Source organism: Hordeum vulgare, chromosome 2H, assembly GCF_904849725.1.
Source record: "Hordeum vulgare subsp. vulgare chromosome 2H, MorexV3_pseudomolecules_assembly, whole genome shotgun sequence".
NCBI lineage: Eukaryota > Viridiplantae > Streptophyta > Magnoliopsida > Poales > Poaceae > Hordeum > Hordeum vulgare.
Window position 1 is genome coordinate 168,658,523 of NC_058519.1, and position 19,586 is coordinate 168,678,108.

The window sequence follows — 19,586 nt, forward strand, 5'->3', positions numbered from 1 at the left end:
AGATGCAGATGTTTCTAAGGATACCCAACTGAAGTGGGAGTTCGACGAGGACAGTGGTAGACTGTACGTGACGTATCTCGAGGACTAGAGATATTTGGTCGTGATCGTGGGACTAGCAAGGCGGGATAGCAGTAGCTTTTGTCGTTTATCTTGTCTGTAGTCGGACCCTGTTTTCCATTTGAATAATGTATGACTGTGTGGATCTGTAATTTACCTTATGGCGAGTGTAAGCCTAATTTTATTACTCTCCATCTATTATGTATTACAATGTTTATCCTGCTTGCGAAATTCTTAGATGCGCCTCTTTCCCCTTTTGAGGCCTCGCCCCAAAATAAGGAAAGTGTCGATTATTAGTCGTTACAAGTTGGTATCAGAGCCTTAGGACCATAGGAGCTTTTGGTTGATCGAACTTGACAGAGTCGAGTCTAGTAAGAACTATTTCGAGTCTTAGTTATATTGGAGAGTAGGTTTCTTTTTTCTCCTCTTCTATGCTCTCATGAGGTTCACGACTTAGGAAATTTTAATTATACTCCTCGTATCGATCAAAAAAACTTAGGATGACGCGGGTATTTTGGAATCTATATGATGCCGATGTGACGGAGTTCTGTCTTGGTGCCTCCTGCTGTGTTGATTTTTTTCCGGGGAGTTGAGCTCCGGGGGATTCTTGAGAACATCGTTATCATTCAGATTTCTTAGTATCTCAGGACGGAGGATGTTCGGAATTGCTTCAATACTAGTAGTAGCGAGAGGAGTCTGGCTTCCCCAGCACTTGTGCAGATAGTTGTGTATGTATCTCCACACTCAGTATCATTGTGATTACGACGGTCTGAGATAGATGAGGTTCCGAAATTTTGGTTATGTGTTGACGGATGTGATACACTAGACGGGTAGATGCTAGGAGTTGAGTGATGAATTTCTCCTTTAATCCGTGGACCTGATGGCATGACCAGAAATTTCCGAAGTTCTTAGTTGCAAATTCCATTAGCAACTTAGGAATTCTTTCATCAAATGTACGTTGAGTATATACATTTGTTCCGAGCAATCTCAGTGTAACACCCCAAAAATCGGGTCATCGATCTTTGTGTTCTTATTCCGTCCTAGCTTTTCTCTCCCAAATTTTTCCTCTGGAATTTGGCAAATGACCAGGTGAATCCAGTCTATCCTCAACCTCTCAATGCTTTTCCCATGTCCTTGTGCCAGCTTGCTGTTGTTAAGTAAACCCCGAACCTCTTTCAAACCCTAGCTCCAAAATATTGGAATTGGGAATCCTGCCTTTGTGTTTGCATAGGATCTATCATTTCCCTTGCTCTGTTAATCCTCCAAAAATTTCTAGAGATCATTCTTCCCACATAAACCCTAGGTATGCAAAAATATTGCCAAGTTATATGCAATATTTCTCCTCTATAATTAATTCATGTTTCTGTCTTTCTGAGGAAGTAAATCGAAGAAAATATCTATCCATCTCCCAAGGTCATGAAAACTTGTGGAGATATTCTTTTTGACCATATGGAGCTCTCATAAAATATTGGCCATCACTAAATGGGTAAAATTGCCTTTTCCTATTTAAATACAATATTCCAATTTGGGGCCTTTCCAAAGCCACTACCATTTTGGTAGCTATGAAAAATACCAAATAATTTCTGGAGCTTCTCATATCCATATATTCATCATTTCCATAAAAATATCAAGTTCCCCAATTCAAAAATTGAGCACAACATCCCTTTGCTAATTCTGTCCAAATTCCCTATTTGCAAAGGAAGTGCTTGATTCCTTGATTCCCTTGAGCTGAAATTTTTCAAGGTAGTTCATTATGATAAATTATCCTTGTCCACCAAAATTTAGCCCATTCCATCAATCCATCCTTCCTCAGCAATTTATCTAAGTTTCTGTCCAGATTGGAGCACTGTGAAGGAAGTACCATTTATATGTATGCAAATGGTATGAAACTTTTACAGTGACTCTATATGCCTAAATCATTGGTCTCCTCTAAATTTGAGCCATTTCCATCTAGCCAATTGACCCCCAGCAACAATTTCTTCAATTCTGTTCAGATTGCCAAGTTACAAAGGAAGTACCCCCTAGACTTATTTGTTTGTGTTGAACTTTGGCCAGGATAGTGACCTGAGTGAGTGGTCAACCTCAGCCAAAGATCATGCCAAGAGGTGCATTGTTGTTGGATTCTTGTTGATCATGGAGAGGTCGCACCAGAGCTGGAGCATGGAGTTTGATGGGTCAGCTCATCTCAAGGATGCTTGGAGAACACCCTAGACATATTTTGGCTGCGTGTTCTGCGTGGCAATGCCATGGCCACGTGGTGACCATGGGCAGAGCGTGCCAAAACGGAGCTCTTTGCATTGCAGTCTTCGGGAGGGCACCTCCAGCGGGTTCCAGCTTGTCCTCGAGTGCCAGCGAGTTGCCCATCGCGTGCGTGAACCCTCCAGAGACCTCTCCCCACCGTCCCCTTGCTCCTGGAGGTGTCTTCCGACCGGGATCTCGCCATGGCTCTCGGAGCCCGTCCAGCCCCCTCCCTCGAGCCGCGAGTGCCTCGTCGCTCCCCACGACCGCAATGGCCGAAGTCCGCCGCCATCTCCCCTCGCCCCCCCCCCCGCGCGCCCAGGCCCTTGCCCCTCCTCCAACTCTCCTCCTCGACCTCCCCTAGTTGCATGTGCACCGCTGCCCCTCTAATTTCGGGCCGGAGTCGCCGTGGCCGTCGCTGGCGTCGCGCTCCGCCGTAGCTCTCTACCTCACCGTGGCGTCGCATCCCCGGTCCTCCTAGGCGTCCGGCTAGTGCGCGGATGGAGCCAGCACTCTGCCCCGATCCCGGCGGTGCCTCTCCCTTCACCCAAGGTGGCCGGAGCCGCCCTGGTGAATCCCAAAGCCCACGCCCTCCTCTGTACCACGGGCGAGCTGGAGGGGGAAGGAGGAGGGAGGAGGAGGAGAGAGAGAGATGGGGCAGGACCCGCGTGTAAGAGAGAGAGAGAGTGGATAAGGCGGGACCCGCCCGTCAGTGAGAGAGAGAGAGGTCAAACCCCGGGCCCGCGCAGTTTAAGTGGAGACGTACTGTGCAAAAGATGCTTTCCAGGGCTGAAAGCGTACTCCGCCGGAATACGCTTTCTGTTTTAGCTCCAGTGACTTGTTTGTAGTAATTCTTTTTACAGATTGGTCCCTGGTGCTCTAACGAGCGTATCTCCGCAACCGTAGCTCCAACTGAGGTAAAACCAGCGCCCACGCTTTCACCTCGTCGAGCCCGTTTCGATAATACCATTTCCATAATGTGTTTGCATAGCAGAAATGACTATTTTTCCCTTGCCCTCCGACTGAGCCTTCCGAGAGGGAAACCTCTCCGGCAAATTTTCCCGGCATTTTATCGCGCTTCTTCCCGGAGTATTCGTCAACCCCAGGAAAGCCAACCTCTTATCTTTTGCTCCGGACTTGCGTGATGACTTTGCTTGCACCTTGTTTGTTTATCTGTTAGTCTACATTTGCATACACTTGTGATAACATCGGTAATAGTTACTAGCATTATTTTTCACCTAATGCCATGCCTTGTTTACGTAGTACCATACTAATAATAATATTTTTAATAACATTGACATGTTAGTACTAGGGTTTGATGTCATACCATGATTATCAGCACTATTGTTTTGCTATGCTATTGTTTAGCACTTATATTTGTCGATCCCGGAGTGCCCACTATACCTGTTAGACCTAGCTCTCCTAGATATGAATTGCCTAATATACCTAAGGGTTATGTTATGGAGGGAGAGGTAGCTGAAGACTTTCTTGCTTGCAAGGATAGCTATAATCTTGAGAATTTATTACGCAAGTGGAAAGAAAAATCTTTGAATGCTAGAATGAAATATGATCCTAAGTTTGCTACTTCACCCATCTTTGTTACTGATAAGGATTCTGAATTCTCTGTCGATCCTGAGTTAATCATTTTGGCTGAATTTGATCCTTTTCATGGTTATGAATCTGAAACTGTTGTAGCACATCTTACTAAACTGAATGATATAGCCACCCTATTCACTAATGAGGAATCTTTTTGCTATTACTATATCCTTAAGGTGTTTCCTTTCTCACTAAAGGGTGATGCTAAAACTTGCTTTACTTCTCTCACTAAAGGTATGATATACTACTTCTCTGAGAAATATTTTCCTGTCCATAAGAAACCAGCTGCCTTGCACGATATATATAACTTTGTGCAACTTGAAGAAGAGAGTCTCCCACAAGCTTGGGGGACGCTTGTCCAGTTACTTAATGGTTTTCCTGATCACCCTCTTAAGAAAAATGAAATACTTGATATCTTTTATAATAGACTAACCGATGCTTCTAGGGACCACCTAGATAGTTGTGCTGGTTGTGTTTTCAGGCAACGAACTGTGGAACAAGCTGAAATTCTATTGAATAATATCTTGAGCAATGATAATGCTTGGACTATTCCCGAACCACCTCCGAAGCCAACTCCGAAGAAAATAGGTATTCCATTCCTCAGTCCCGAAGATATGCAAGAAGCCAAGAAATCTATGCAAGAGAAAGGTATTAAATGTGAAGATGTTAAGAATCTACCACCTATTGAAGAAATACATGCTCTTGATAACCCGACATAGGTAGTAGAGGTAAATTCTCTTCGTAGATTCAATGAGAGTGATATTCCTTATGATAAACCTGCTTGCTTATGCTTAGATGAATTTGATAACTTTGTTGCCAAACAACAAAGTTTTAATGATTATGTTAGGAGACAACTGAAACAAAATGCTTGTATGATTAATCATATAAGTACTTGTGTGGATAGAAATGTTAATGATCTTAAGCTTATTGGTAAACATGCTTCTATCGTCACTACTCAAGTAGAACAAGTACTTAAGGCTCAACATGACTTGCTTAATGAATTGAATGATAATTCTATGAAAGTTGTTACTAGAGATGGTAGAATGACTCGGGAACCTTTGTATCCTGAGGGCCATCCTAAGAGAATTGAACAAGATTCTCAAAGAATTAATACTGATGCACCTAGTCATCCTGGTAATAGGAAGAAAAAGAAAGATGATAGGAACTTGCATTCTAGTAAACCTGTTGCTGTTACACCTGAGAATCCAAATGATGTTTCTATTTCTGATGCCGAAACACAATCTAGTGATGAACATGACCCTAGTGATAATATTTATAATGGTGTTCATGTTGATGCTCAACCTAGTAACGATAATGATGTGGAGATTGAACCTGCTGTTGATCTTGATAACCCACAACCTAAGAAAAAGAGATATGATAAGAACGATTTTATTGCTAGGAAGCATGGTAAAGAAAGAGAACCATGGGTTCATAAACCCATTCCCTTTCCTCCCAAACCATCCAAGAAAAAGGATGATGAGGATTTTGAGCGCTTTGTTGAAATGATTAGACCTATCTTTTTGCAAATGTGTTTGACTGATATGCTTAAAATGTCTCCTTATGCTAAGTACATGAAAGGTATTGTGACTAATAAAAGAGAGATACCTGATGTTGAGATTTCCTCCATGCTTGCTAATTACACTTTTAAGGGTGGGACTCCTAAGAAACTAGGTGATCTCGGAGTGCCCACTATACCTTGCTCCATTAAAGGAAATTATGTTAGAACTGCTTTATGTGATCTTGGAGCCGGTGTTAGTGTTATGCCTCTCTCTTTATATCGTAGACTTGAATTGGATAAGTTGACACCTACTGAAATTTCTTTGCAAATGGCCGAAAAATCAACTGCTTTACCTATCGGCATTTGCGAGGATGTGCCTGTTGTGGTTGCGAACGTTACTATCTTAACGGACTTTGTTATTCTTGATATTGCCGAGGATGATGCCATGGCGGTCATCCTTGGAAGACCCTTTTTAAACACTGCAGGGGCTGTTATTGATTGCAACAAAGGCAATGTCACTTTCCATGTTAATGGTAATGAGCACACGGTGCACTTTCCGAAGAAACAATATCGAGTTCATTGCATTAATGCTATTGAAAAATCTTCATCAATTATTATTGGAAGCTTTGAATTCCCTATACCTACTGTCAAGATGAAATATGATATACTTGTTATTGGGGATATGCACACCCCACTTTGAGGTAACCTAGTGATTATTCGAAAATTCTAAGGCTTTATGTGATTCGAAAAAACTTTGTCAAGGAGACTTGATCAACATCATTGACGGATTTCTTTTGATGACCATGAGATGGATGAATCTAGAAGTCACAACCTTCTGTTCCCAACTTTTACTTTCTGTTATTTAGTAGAAAAACAATAAATATAGCATTATTTTCCTGTTTTCTGCATTACCCGTTCAATAAAAAATGACCTGAAAATAAAAGTTCTCCAAATGCCCTGAAATTCAAGTATGATTTTTTCTGGAATATTTAAGAATTTCTGAGATGGATAACTAGTCAGGGGGGGTGCACCAGTGGGCCACGATCCCAGGAGGCGCGCCCACCCCCTGGGCGCGCCTGGCAGGCTCGTGGGTCCCACGTGTCCCCCTCCACTTATTCTAGCACCCATCTTCTTCGTCTACCTCCAGAAAAAATCATTCCACAGCTCAAACCCGTGTTCTTGCTCATTTTGCTGCATTTTTCGATCTCCTTGTGCAAAGCCCCATTCACCAAACTATTTTGGGGAATTGTTCCTTGGTATGTGACCCCTCCATTGGTCCAATAAGTGTTTATTCTAGTGCTTTATTCATTGCATATTATTGCTGCCTTAGTGACCCTGTTCTTGAGCTTTGCGTCTTATATTTAGTTGGTCCTAAGAAGTTTTGATACATGATATGGCCTCTAGGCACTTGTAGGAGTAGTTGCCATGAGTTTTGTTAAGCTTTGTTCACTTTTATTTTGAGTCACAAAAAATTTCAAAAAATTTCAGAGAAATAAAAAGGAAAAGATGAGGAGGTTTCTAAGAGGCTCTTCGAGCCGTGACCCCAAAGAAGATGAAAATAAGAAGAAGAAACCCAAGTATCCGAATCCCCGAGTTGCAGAAGTTCGAGCATGCAAGTGGCCAAGCGATGTGTTCTTACACGCCGCCAGTCTTTTTGAGGATTTTTACTACTTGGTGGAGAACGCAGGCCTTACCGCATTTGCCGAACATAAGTGTCCACAATACCTCCTCCTCACTAATACTTTCGTCCAAAGCTTTAATTTTTATCCGGGGAAGAGTCCTCCTATGGTTGAGTTCAAGTTATATGATATCCCCGAGCGCATGTCACTTAAGGATTTCTGCAATGTTTGCAAATTACCTTATGTTGGGGATATTCATGAACCTCGTGCACGGGACTTGGAGGATTTCATTGATACTATTGTTGTAGGAGAGGAGAGAGGGGTGTCTGGCGCTAGAGTTGCTAGTGTACATTTTCTCGTGCTTCGGTATTTCTGATTATTCGTGGTAAAATGTTTGATTGGCCATGGGAAAGCTGGGGATCTTAGCTCCCCAGATCTTGCGGTTTTGCGCGAAGCTCTTTATAATAATAGAAGTTATTGATTGGGCGCTATAGTGGCTCAACGGTTGAACACGAACCGTACCAATGGCGCTGTTGATGGAGGTATCTATGCTACCCGTCTTGCTAAACATTTTGAGATACCTATTAGACTGTACGAGGAAGAAGAAATGCTTCTTCCTGAGAGATATTTAGATTACGATAGCATGGTTCGCCATGATTTTTTTGATAAAGATAATGATAAGAGGATGATTTATAACTTGGTATTTAGCCAGGGTACTCGTGAGACTATTACTTTGCCTGGTCCTTCTTTGTTCAACCTTCATCTAGGCAGGTACGTTATTATGCCCTCGGACATCCACGCATACTGGGGCATGGCGCTACCACAGGCGCCCGTGCCCGAGCCACCAGTCGAGTGCCACACTCAGTTTATCAGTGGTAGCCAGAGGAGCTCACCCTGCAGTGGCACCCTCAGTACACTCCGGAGTACCCCGGAGACGGTTACTTCCCTCCTTTGAAGTAGACCAACTTAGGCCAAAAGCCTAAGCTTGGGGGAGTACATGTTCTCACCGACTTTATATTCATGCCCACACATTCACTTTGATAGTCGGTGTTCACACTCTTCCATTGTATCATCAATGCTAGTTTATTTCTTTTTCTTGCATCCTTCTCGTGTGTTTGTTTAAAAATGAGAAAACCAAAAAAATTTAGTTGTAAGTTTACTTTCCAGCATGCTTAGTGGTAATTAAAAAGAAACCCCAAAAAGATTTCCCGTTTTTCTTTTGCTTGTTGGGAGCTTTCCCATGTAAATAGTTTTCTTTTTCTTTGGGTCGAGGTAGAAGACCATGACTAAAATGATTAGTGGCTCTCATAAGCATTATTGTTTATCCGTCAAAGAGACATATTACTTTGTCTTCTGCTCTGAATTTGCTTGCAGATTCTAGCTTAGTCCAATGCATGAACACTCTAATTATTATTCACATCATTCGATCGTGCAAGTGAAAGGCAATAATGACGATATATGTTGAAGTGACTCAGCCTGGAAAAGCTGGTATGAACTCGACCTATTTTGTTTTTGTAAATATGACTAGCTCATCGTTCCTAATTCAATATTGTTATGAGAGAAACATGTTTGCAATGAAAACTTAGAGTTCATAGTTTCTGATGCCATGCTTAATTAGCTAGGAGCTTATAATGGTTTGTCTTGGATGCCAACATGAATTTCAAGATGATTATGATGTAGTATGATAGGATGGTATCCTCCTTTGAATGATTCAAGTGGCTTGACTTGGCGCATGTTCACGCATGTAGTTGAAACAAAATCAACAAAGCCTCTACGATATTCATGTTTATGGTGATTTATATCCTACTCATGCTTGCACTCAACATTGGTTAATTTCAATGCATATTGATGAATGTTCTAGCTCTCTAGTTGGTTGCTTCCCAGTCTTTTGCTAGCCTTCACTTGTACTAAGCGGGAATACTGCTTGTGCATCCACTTCCATAAACCCAAAGTTGTTCCATATGAGTCCACCATACCTACCTTTATGCGGTATCTACCTACCGTTCCATGTAAATTTGCATGTGCCACTCTCTAAATCTTCAAATAATAATCTGTTTTGTATGCCCGAACCGCTCATGTGGTGACAAGGGGCGGTCAGTATCTTCCATGCTAGGCGTGTTATCCTCGATACGTGTTTATTCACTATCACTCACGAGAAAGGGGACGGTAATCGGAATGCCTAGTTCCATGCTCAAATCAAATCAAAATATAATTGCAAACAAAACTCCCCCTAGATTGTTGTTGATATGGACGGCACCCGAGGATTCGGCTAGTCGTGGAGTGTGATTGATCGGTGGTGTGGGAGTCAAAACTTTAGTATTCTGTTTGGGAACCGCCTATAATATGTGTAGCATGGAAGATGGTGAAAACTCTTGGTCATCGCGTTGACAATGAAAGCATGCCACCCAAAATTATTTATCTCTGTTTTAAAAAGCTTAAGCTCGGGCACCTCCGCAAATCAATGCTTCCCTCTACGACGGGCCTATCTATTTACGTTTCTGTTGAGTCATCCTCTTCTTATTAAAAAGCACCAGTTAGAGAGAACCTCCGTTATTTATATGCTTTGCTATTAATTGATATTGGGTATGACTATGACTGGATCTTCTTTGCCATGAATTACAATTTCCAGTCGGCCTTTGGTCTTTGAAGGTGCTCTGCATTTACCTTTTACGGTCTTAGAAAGGGCTAGAGAGATACCATTTGTTCATATTGTATCATGATTATTTTGATTGAAGTGTTGACGTTTGAAACTTATTATTATTGCTCGCTAGTTAATTACACCGTTGATATGAGTATACCATGAGATCTAAATGTCATTGCTTATGTGGTTAGCTTATGATCTTGCTCAAAATCTAAATATGAGTTAGACATAATTACAACAACAAGATCAAACAGAGTTCATAAAAGTTTTTCTTTTGCCTCTTTCAGTTTATCAACTGAATTGCTTGAGGACAAGCAAGGCTTTAAGCTTGGGGGAGTTCATACATCTCCAACGTATCTACTTTTCCAAACTCTTTTGCCCTTGTCTTGGACTCTAATTTGCATGATTTGAATGAAACTAACCCGGACTGACGTTGTTTTCAACAGAACTGCCATGGTGTTGTTTTTGTGCAGAAATAAAAGTTCTCGGAATGACTTGTAAACTGACGAGGATTTTTTATGGAATATACAAAAAATATCAGAGAAAGAGTTCATCTCCAAAAAATAGCAGGCTCGTGGGGCCCACGTGGCTCCTCCAACTCCATATAACCTCTCTCGCCCAGAAAAAAATAGGAGAGAAGATTTCATCGCGTTTCACGATACGGAGCCGCCGCCATCTCCTGTTCTTCCTCAGGAGGGCAGATCTGGAGTCCGTTCAAGGATCCGGAGAGGGGAAATCGACGCCGTAATCATCATCAACCATCCTCCATCGCCAATTCCATGATGCTTTCCATCGTTCATGAGTAATCTTATCGTAGGCTTGCTCGACGGTGATGGGTTGGATGAGATCTATCATGTAATCAACTTAGTTTTGATGGGGTTTGATCCCTAGTATCCACTATGTTCTAAGAGATATGTTGCTACTACTTTTCTATGCTTAATGCTTGTCACTAGGGCCCGAGTGCCATGATTTCACATCTGAACCTATTATGTTTTCATCAATATATATGTGTACTTGATCCTATCTTGCAAGTTGTAGTCACCTACTATGTGTTATATGACCCGACAACCCCGGAGTGACAATAGCCGGAACCACTCCCGGAGATGACCATAGTATGAGGATCCCATGTATTCACCATGTGCTAATGCTTTGTTCTGGTTCTCTATTAAAAGGAGACCTTAATATCCCTTAGTTTCCATTAGGACCCCGCTGCCACGGGAGGGTAGGCCAAAAGATGTCATGCAAGTTCTTTTCCATAAGCACGTATGACTAAATACGGAATAAATGCCTACATTACATTGACTAACTGGAGCTAGTTACATATCACCCTATGTTATAATTGTTACATGATGAATGCCATCCGACATAATTATCCATCACCGATCCAATGCCTACGAGATTTTCCTATACTGGTCCTTGGTAAGTACTTTACCGCTACTGCTGTCACACTTGCTATACAAATTACTACTGCTACTGTTACCGCCGCTACCGTTACTATCATACTACTTTGCTACTAAAACTCTGTTGCAGATACTAAGTCTTTCATGTGTGGTTGAATTGACAACTCAACTGCTAATACTCGAGAGTATTCTTTGGCTCCCCTTGTGTCGAATCAATAAATTTGGGTTGAATACTCTACCCTCAAAAACTGTTGTGATCCCCTATACTTGTGGGTTATCAATATTCCAAAGACTGCTTTGGCTCTTATGCATACAGTGATGTCTTTTGGTCTCGCCAATGCTCCTCCGAACTTCTCTCGGATGATGAATTATATCTTTTCTCCATACAAGAATGAATTTGACTTGGTGTATCTGTTGGGGAATGTTGAATGGGAAACAAAAAATTACTACGCACAGGAAAGACCTATCATGGTGATGAACATCTACGAGAGGGGAGATTGGATCCACATACCCTTGTAGATCACTAAGCGGGAAGCGTTAAGAAACGTGGTTGATGTAGTGGAACGTCTTCGCGATCCAAATCTCCACCGTCCCACGATCCGTCCTGATCTAGCGCCGAACGGACGGAACCTCCCCGTTTAGCACACGTACAACTCGACGATGATCTCCACCTTCTTGATCCAGCAAGATGGAGTGGAGAGGTAGCTGCGTTCTCCGGCAGTGCAACGGCGTGATGGTGATGGTGGTGGAGGTAGTCGAGCAGGGATTCGCCTAACCACCGGTGAAACTAAACTAGAGGAGAAACATATCTAGAGAGAGGGCAACACGTGGCTGATTGTTGTGTCTCAAAACCCTCAAAACCTGTAGTATATATAGGAGGAGAGGAGAGGACGCAGCCTTGTCCCCTACTCCAAGGAGAAGGGGTTGGCTGAACCAAGGAAGAGTCCACCTTCCCTTATGGGAAGGTCGACTACTTTGGGAGAAATCCTCCTTCCCTTCCTTTTAAATGTCTTCAACCTTTTATCTCTTCTCCTAGCCGCATGGACCTTTGAGAGAGGCTTCGTCCAGCCCACCAGGGGCTGGTGCACCTCTTCTCACAGCCCACAATACTCTTGGGTCGTCACACCCCTCCCGGTTGTCCCCCGGTACCCTCTCCCAGCACTCCCCGTACACTACCGATGAGCCCAACACCTTTCCGGTGACCAAAACAGGACTTCCTATATATCAATCTTTACCTTCGGTCCATTCCGGAGCTCCCCATGATGTATGATACGTCCATTTTGCATCATGCTTTCATGTTGATATTTATCGCTTTATGGGCTGTTATTACACTTCACGGTACAAGACTTATGCCTTTTCTCTCTTATTCTCCAAGGTTTAGATGAAGAGGGAGAATGCCGACAGTTGGAATTCTGGCCTGAAAAAGGAGCAAGTTTGAGATACCTATTCTTCGCAACTCCAAAAGCCGTGAAAATCAACGAGGATTTCTCTTGGAATTTAAGAAAAATACTGGGTCGAAGAAGTACCAGAGGGGAGCCAGCAGGAGGCCACAAGTCTGCTAGGCGCGACCTACCCCCCCCTGGTCGCGCCTAGGGGGCTTATGGGCTCCCAGTTGGCCTTCTGGCCCCCCTCTTTTTCTATAAGGAGGGTTTCATTCCAGAAAAAATCAAGAGGAGGCTTTCGGGAGGAATCGCCGCCGCCACTAGGCGGAACTTCAACGGAACCAATCTAGAGCTCTGGCAGGGTCGTCCTGCCGGGGAAACATCCCTCCCGCAGGGGGAAATCGTCGCCATCGTCATCACCAACACTCCTCTCATCGGAGGGGACTCGGCACCATCAACATCTTCATCAGCACCATCTCATCTCCAAACTCTAGTTCATCTCTTGTAACCAATCTCCCTCTCACGACTCCGATTGGTACTTGTAAGGTTGCTAGTAGTGTTAATTACTCTTTGTAGTGGAAGCTAGTTGGATTACTCGGTGGAAGATTATATCTTCAGATCCTTGATGCTATTCAAAACCTCTCTGGTCATGAATATTATTATGCTTTGTGAGTAGTCACTTTTGTTCCTGAGGACATGGAATAAGTCTTCCTATAAGTAGTCATGTGAATTTGGTATTCGTTCGATATTTTGATGTGTTGTATGTTTGTTTTCCTCTAGTGGTGTTATGTGAACGTCGACTACATAACACTTCACCATTATTTGGGCCTAGAGGAAGGCATTGGGAAGTAATAAGTAGATGATGGTTTGCTAGAGTGACAGAAGCTTAAACCCTAGTTTATGCATTGCTTCCTAAGGGGTTGATTTGGATCCACTAGTTTAATGCTATGGTTAGACTTTGTCTTAATTCTTCTTTCGTACTTGCGGATGCTCGCGAGAGGGGTTACTCATAAGTGGGAGGTTTTTCCAAGTAAGGGCAGCACCCAAGCACCGGTCCACCCACATATCAAACTATCAAAGTAGCGAACACGAATCATATGAACATGATGAAAACTAGCTTGACAGAAATTCCCATGTGTCCTCGTGAGCGCTTTACCTACTATAAGAGTTTGTCCAGGCTTATCCCTTGCTACAAAAGGGATTGGGCTAATTTTCTACACCGTTTTTACTATTGTTACTTGCTACTTGCTACAAATAATCTTATCACACAACTATCAGTTACCGACAATTTCAGTGCTTGCAGAGATTACCTTGCTGAAAACCACTTGTCAGATCCTTCTGCTCCTCGTTGGGTTCGACACTCTTACTTATCGAAAGGACTACGATAGATCCCCTACACTTGTGGGTCATCAAGACACTTTTCTGGCGCCGTTGCCGGGGAGTGAAGCGCCTCTGGTAAGTGTAATTTGGTAAGGAAACATTTATATAGTGTGCTGAAATTTATTGTCACTTGTTACTATGGAAACTAATCCTTTGAGGAGCTTGTTTGGGGTATCTTCACCTCGAACGGAAGCACGAGGAGTTGCTCCTCAACCTGCAGCACCTACTGAAAATATTTGCTATGAATTTCCTTCGGGTATGCTTGAGAAACTGCTAGCTAATCCTTTTAGAGGAGATGGAACATCACATCCAGACTTGCATCTAATCTATGTAGATGAAGTTTGTGGTTTATTTAAGCTTGCAGGTTTTCCCGAGGATGAGGTCAAGAAGAAGGTCTTTCCCTTATCTTTGAGGGATAAAGCATTGACATGGTATAGGCTATGTGATGATACTGGATCATGGAACTACAACCGGTTGAAATTGGAATTTCATCAAAAGTTTATAATTTTTGGCCTCGTGACAGAGAAAGCATCGCTCAAGCTTGGGGAGGCTTAAATCAATGTTATATTCATGCCCCAACCATGAGCTCTTGAGAGAAATTATCATTCAGAACTTCGATGCTCGGCTTTCTCATGATGATCGGACCATGCTTGACACTTCTTGTATCGGTTCTTTTATGAAGAGAGATATTGACTTCAGATGGAGTTTATTGGAAAGAATTAAATGCAACTCTGAAGATTGTGAGTTTGATGAATGTAAGGAGTCAGGTATGAATCTCAAGTTTGATTGCGTTAAATCCTTCGTCGAAACAAATACTTTTTATGATTTTAGCGCTAAGTATGGACTTGACTGTGAGATAGTAGCTTCATTGTGTGAATCATTTGCTGCTCATATTGATCTCCCCAAAGTGAAGTGGTTTAAATATCATCCTCCCTTAGAAGTCAATGTAGTTAAACCCAGTCCAGTTGAAGAGAAAGTCATCGCTTATAATGATCCTATTGTTCCGAGTGGTTATATTGAGAAACCACCTTTCCCTGTTAGGATAAAGGATCATTCTAAAGTTTCAACTGTGATACTTAGGGGCTACATTAGAACACCTACACCCCCGGAGCAAATTAGAGTTGAACCTAGAATTGCTATTATCAAAGATCTCCTGACCCACAATGTTGATGGCCATGATATTCACTTCTGTGAAGATGCTGCTAGAATTGCTAAACCACAGGCTAGAGACAAACATAGGCCTGTTGTTGGCACGCTTGTTGTTTCTGTTAAGATAGGAGATCATTGTTATCATGGTTTATGTGACATGGGTGCTTGTGTTAGTGCAATACCTCAATCCTTATATGATGAAATTAAAGGCGAGATTGCACCCGTTGTTATGGAACCTATTGATGTCACTATTCAGCTTGCCAATAGAGATACTATCTGCCCTTTGGGAATTGTTAGAGATGTTGAAGTCTTCTGTAGTAAAACAATGTATCCTGCAGATTTCCTCATTCTTGCTACCACACAAGATAGCTTTTGTCCCATCATATTTGACAGGCCTTTCCTCAATATTGTCAATGCTCATATTGACTGTGAGAAGCAAACTGTCACTGTTGGCTTTGAAGGTGTGTCACATGAGTTCAATTTCTCCAAGTTTGGTAGATAACCTCATGAAAAAGAGTTGTCTAGTAAGGATTAAATTATTTCCCTAGCTTCTATTGCTGTGCCTCCTACTGATCCCTTAGAGCAATACTTGCTTGAGCATGAAAGTGATGTGCATATGGATGAAAGGGATGAGATAGATAGAGTTATCTTTGAACAATATCCTATCCTTAAGAATAATTTGCCTGTTGAACTCCTTGGAGATCCACCCCCACGAAAGGGTGATCAAGTGTTCGAGCTTAAACGGATGCCTGATACTCTTAAGTATGCTTATCTCGATGAAAAAGAGATATATCCTGTTATTATTAGTGCTAGCCTCTCAGAGCATGAAGAAAAGAAGTTACTAAAAACTCTGAGGAAGCACCGTGCTGCTATTGGATATACTCTTGATGATCTTAAGGGCATTAGTCCCACTCTATGCCGGCACAAGATTAAAACAGATTCTGATTCCAAACCAGTTGTTGATCATCAACGGAGATTAAATCCTAAGATGAAAGAGGGTAGTAAGAAAATAAATACTAAAGCTCCTGGAAGCAGGTATTATCTATCATGTTGCTCATAGTGATTGGGTGAGTCCGGTGCATTGCGTCCCTAAGATGGAAGGTATTACCGTTGTCCCTAATGATAAGGATGAATTGATCGCACAGAGGATTATTACTGGCTATAGGATGGTGATTGATTTTAGGAAATTGAATAAAGCCACTAGGAAAGATCATTACCCTTTGCCTTTTATCGACCAAATGCTAGAAAGACTGTCTAAACACACACACTCCTGCTTTCTAGACGGTTATTCTGGTTTCTCCCAAATACCCGTTGCACAATCTGATAAGGATAAAACCACTTTCACCTGCCCTTTCGGTACCTTTGCTTACAGACGTATGCCTTTTGGCTTATGTAATGCACCTGCCACCTTTCAAAGATGTATGATGGCTATATTCTCTGACTTTTGTGAAAAGATTGTTGAGGTTTTCATGGATGACTTCTCCGTTTACGGGTCTTCTTCTGATGATTGCCTCAGCAACCTCGATCGAGTCTTGCAGAGATGTAAAGATACCAACCTTGTCTTGAATTGGGAGAAGGGCCACTTTATTGTTAATGAAGGCATCGTCTTAGGACATAAAATTTCTGAAATAGGTATTGAAGTCGATAAGGCTAAAGTTGATGCGATCGAGAAAATGCCATGCCCCACAGATATCAAAGGTACAAGAATTTTCCTTGGTCATGCTGGTTTCTATAGAAGGTTCATTAAAGACTTCTCTAGGATTTCTAGGCCTCTTACCAATCTCTTGCAAAAGGATATTCCTTTTGTTTTTGACGATGATTGTGAGGAAGGCTTCGAAATACTTAAGAATGCCCTGATAACTACACCTATTGTTCAACCACCTGATTGGAACTTACCTTTTGAAATCATGTGTGATGCTAGTGATTATGCTGTTGGTGCTGTTCTAGGACAAAGAGTTGATAAGAAGTTGAATGTTATTCATTATGCTAGTAAAACTCTAGACAGTGCCCAAAGAAACTATGCTACTACGGAAAAGGAATTTTTAGCAGTCGTGTTTGCATGTGAAAAGTTCGGGTCTTACATTGTTGATTCCAAAGTCACTATTCACACTGATCACGCTTCTATTAAGTACCTCATGGAAAAGAAAGACGCTAAACCTAGACTTATCAGATGGGTTCTCTTGCTACAAGAATTTGATTTGCATGATGTTGATAGGAAAGGTGCTGAGAACCCCGTAGCAGATAACTTGTCTAGGTTGGAGAATGTTCTTGATGACCCACAACCTATTGATGATAGCTTTCCTGATGAGCAATTGAATGTCATCAATACTTCACGTAGTACACCGTGGTATGCTGATTATGCAAATTATATCGTTGCCAAATATATACCACCTAGTTTCACATACCAGCAAAAGAAGAAATTCTTCTTTGATTTGAGACATTACTTTTGGGATGATCCTCACCTTTATAAGGAAGGAGTAGATGGTGTTATTAGACGTTGTGTACCTGAATATGAACTAGGAAAATCCTACAAAAGTGTCACTCTGAGGCTTACGGAGGACACCATGCTGGAGATAGAACTGCACACAAGGTATTGCAATCAGGTTTCTATTGGCCCACTCTCTTCAAGGATGCCCGTAACTTTGTCTTGTCTTGTGACGAATGTCAAAGAATAGGTAATATCGGTAAATGTGAGGAAATGCCTTTGATGTTCGGGCTTCGATTATATGGGACCTTTTCCAAAATCCAACGGGTATACTCATATCCTAGTTGCTGTTGATGACGTTACTAAGTGGGTAGAACCTATCCCAACTAGTAGTGCTGATCACAACACCTCTATCAGGATGATTAAAGAAGTTATTTTCCCTAGTTTTGGAGTCCCTAGATATTTGATGACTAATGGTGGTTCACATTTCATTCATGGTGCTTTCCGTAAAACGCTTGCTAAGTATGATGTCAATCATAGAATTGCATCTCCCTATCATCCTCAGTCCAGTGGTCAAGTAGAGCTAAGAAATAGAGAGATTAAACTAATTCTGCAAAAGACTGTCAATAGGTCTAGAAAGAATTGGTCTAAGAAGCTTGACGATGCACTGTGGGCTTATAGAACTGCCTATAAGAATCCCATGGGCATGTCTCCGTACAAAATGGTTTACGGCAAAGCATGTCATTTACCTCTTGAGCTAGAGCATAAGGCTTATTGGGCAATCAAAGAGCTCAACTTTGATTTCAAACTTGCTGGTGAGAAGAGGTTATTTGATATTAGCTCGCTTGATGAATGGAGAGCTCAGGCATATGAAAATGCCAAGTTGTTCAAAGAAATGGTTAAGAGGTGGCATGATAAAAGCATACAAAAACGTGAGTTCAATGTAGGTGATTATGTATTGCTATATAATTCTAATTTAAGAGTTTTTGCAGGCAAGCTTCTCTCTAAATGGGAAGGTCCTTACATTGTTGAGGAAGTATATCGTTCCGGTGCCATCAAGATCAACAACACGGAAGGTAATTTTGTGAGAGTGGTAAATGGGCAGAGAATCAAGCATTATATCTCAGGTACTCCCATAAATGTTGAAAGCAATATTATCAATACCATAACTCCGGAGGAGTACATAAGGGATATTTATCAGCCTGTTTCAGACTCCAAAAACGAAGAGGTATGTGATTCGGTAAGTAAACCGACTCCAAAACTTTTCCAGTACGAATTTTTCTTCGTTTTTGAATTTTTAGAAAAATAGAAAAATTTAAAGTAGTCTGGAAAGCGCACGAGGAGGTGACAAGCCTGCCAGGCGCGGGCCACCCCCCCTGGCCGCGTCTGGGGGCTTGTGACCACCTCGTGTGCCTCCCGGACTCCGTTTTCTTGCGGAGTACTCCTTCTGGTCGGGAAAAAATCATTATATATTCTCTTGAAAGGTCTGACCCTCGTATGACGCAATTTTACTCTGTTTTCGTTTCGAGCCTGTTTCTGCTGCAGATCTAGATCGCTATGACGTCCCCAAAAGCTACGAAGGACAAGATCTTCGAGAAGGTCATCTATCCCTACCTTGCGGGAGTGCTGCAACACCCTCAATCTATCGAGATGCATGAGGGGGTGCTGCACATCTGAGATGTTGAGGGGCCCAAGAAGACCGGAAGCATGGAGGCAAGGCTCGAGGCAATGGAGCAGGAAGTCTTCAAGTGCCAAGGGATGGTGGAGCGTGGACTCAACGCCAACCACATGATGATCACAGAGTTCACCAACAACCACAAGATCGATGCCAATGACATCCGGGCCGCACCTCTCCAGGCTCTGTGACACAATTGATCACCTCCAAGCCCAGATCTATGACCTGCAGAACCAAAACTGTGAGTATGAGTCTAGATTTAAATCAATACAGTTGGTTGCAGATTTGAGGATTCCGGAGACTCGGTCATCCTTCCATGATGGAGCAGCTATACCTTGGAAGACGGAGTATCAAACCCAGGTTGCAAAAACTCCACCACCATCACCTCCAAAGGAAGACAACTAAGCACGGGTATGGGCAATCCCCTTGGCTTGTGCCAAGCTTGGGGGAGTTGCCCCGGTATCGTATCACCATCACATCTTTTGCCTTTACCTTTTCTTAGTTCGATCCTTTTTGGTTTTATATT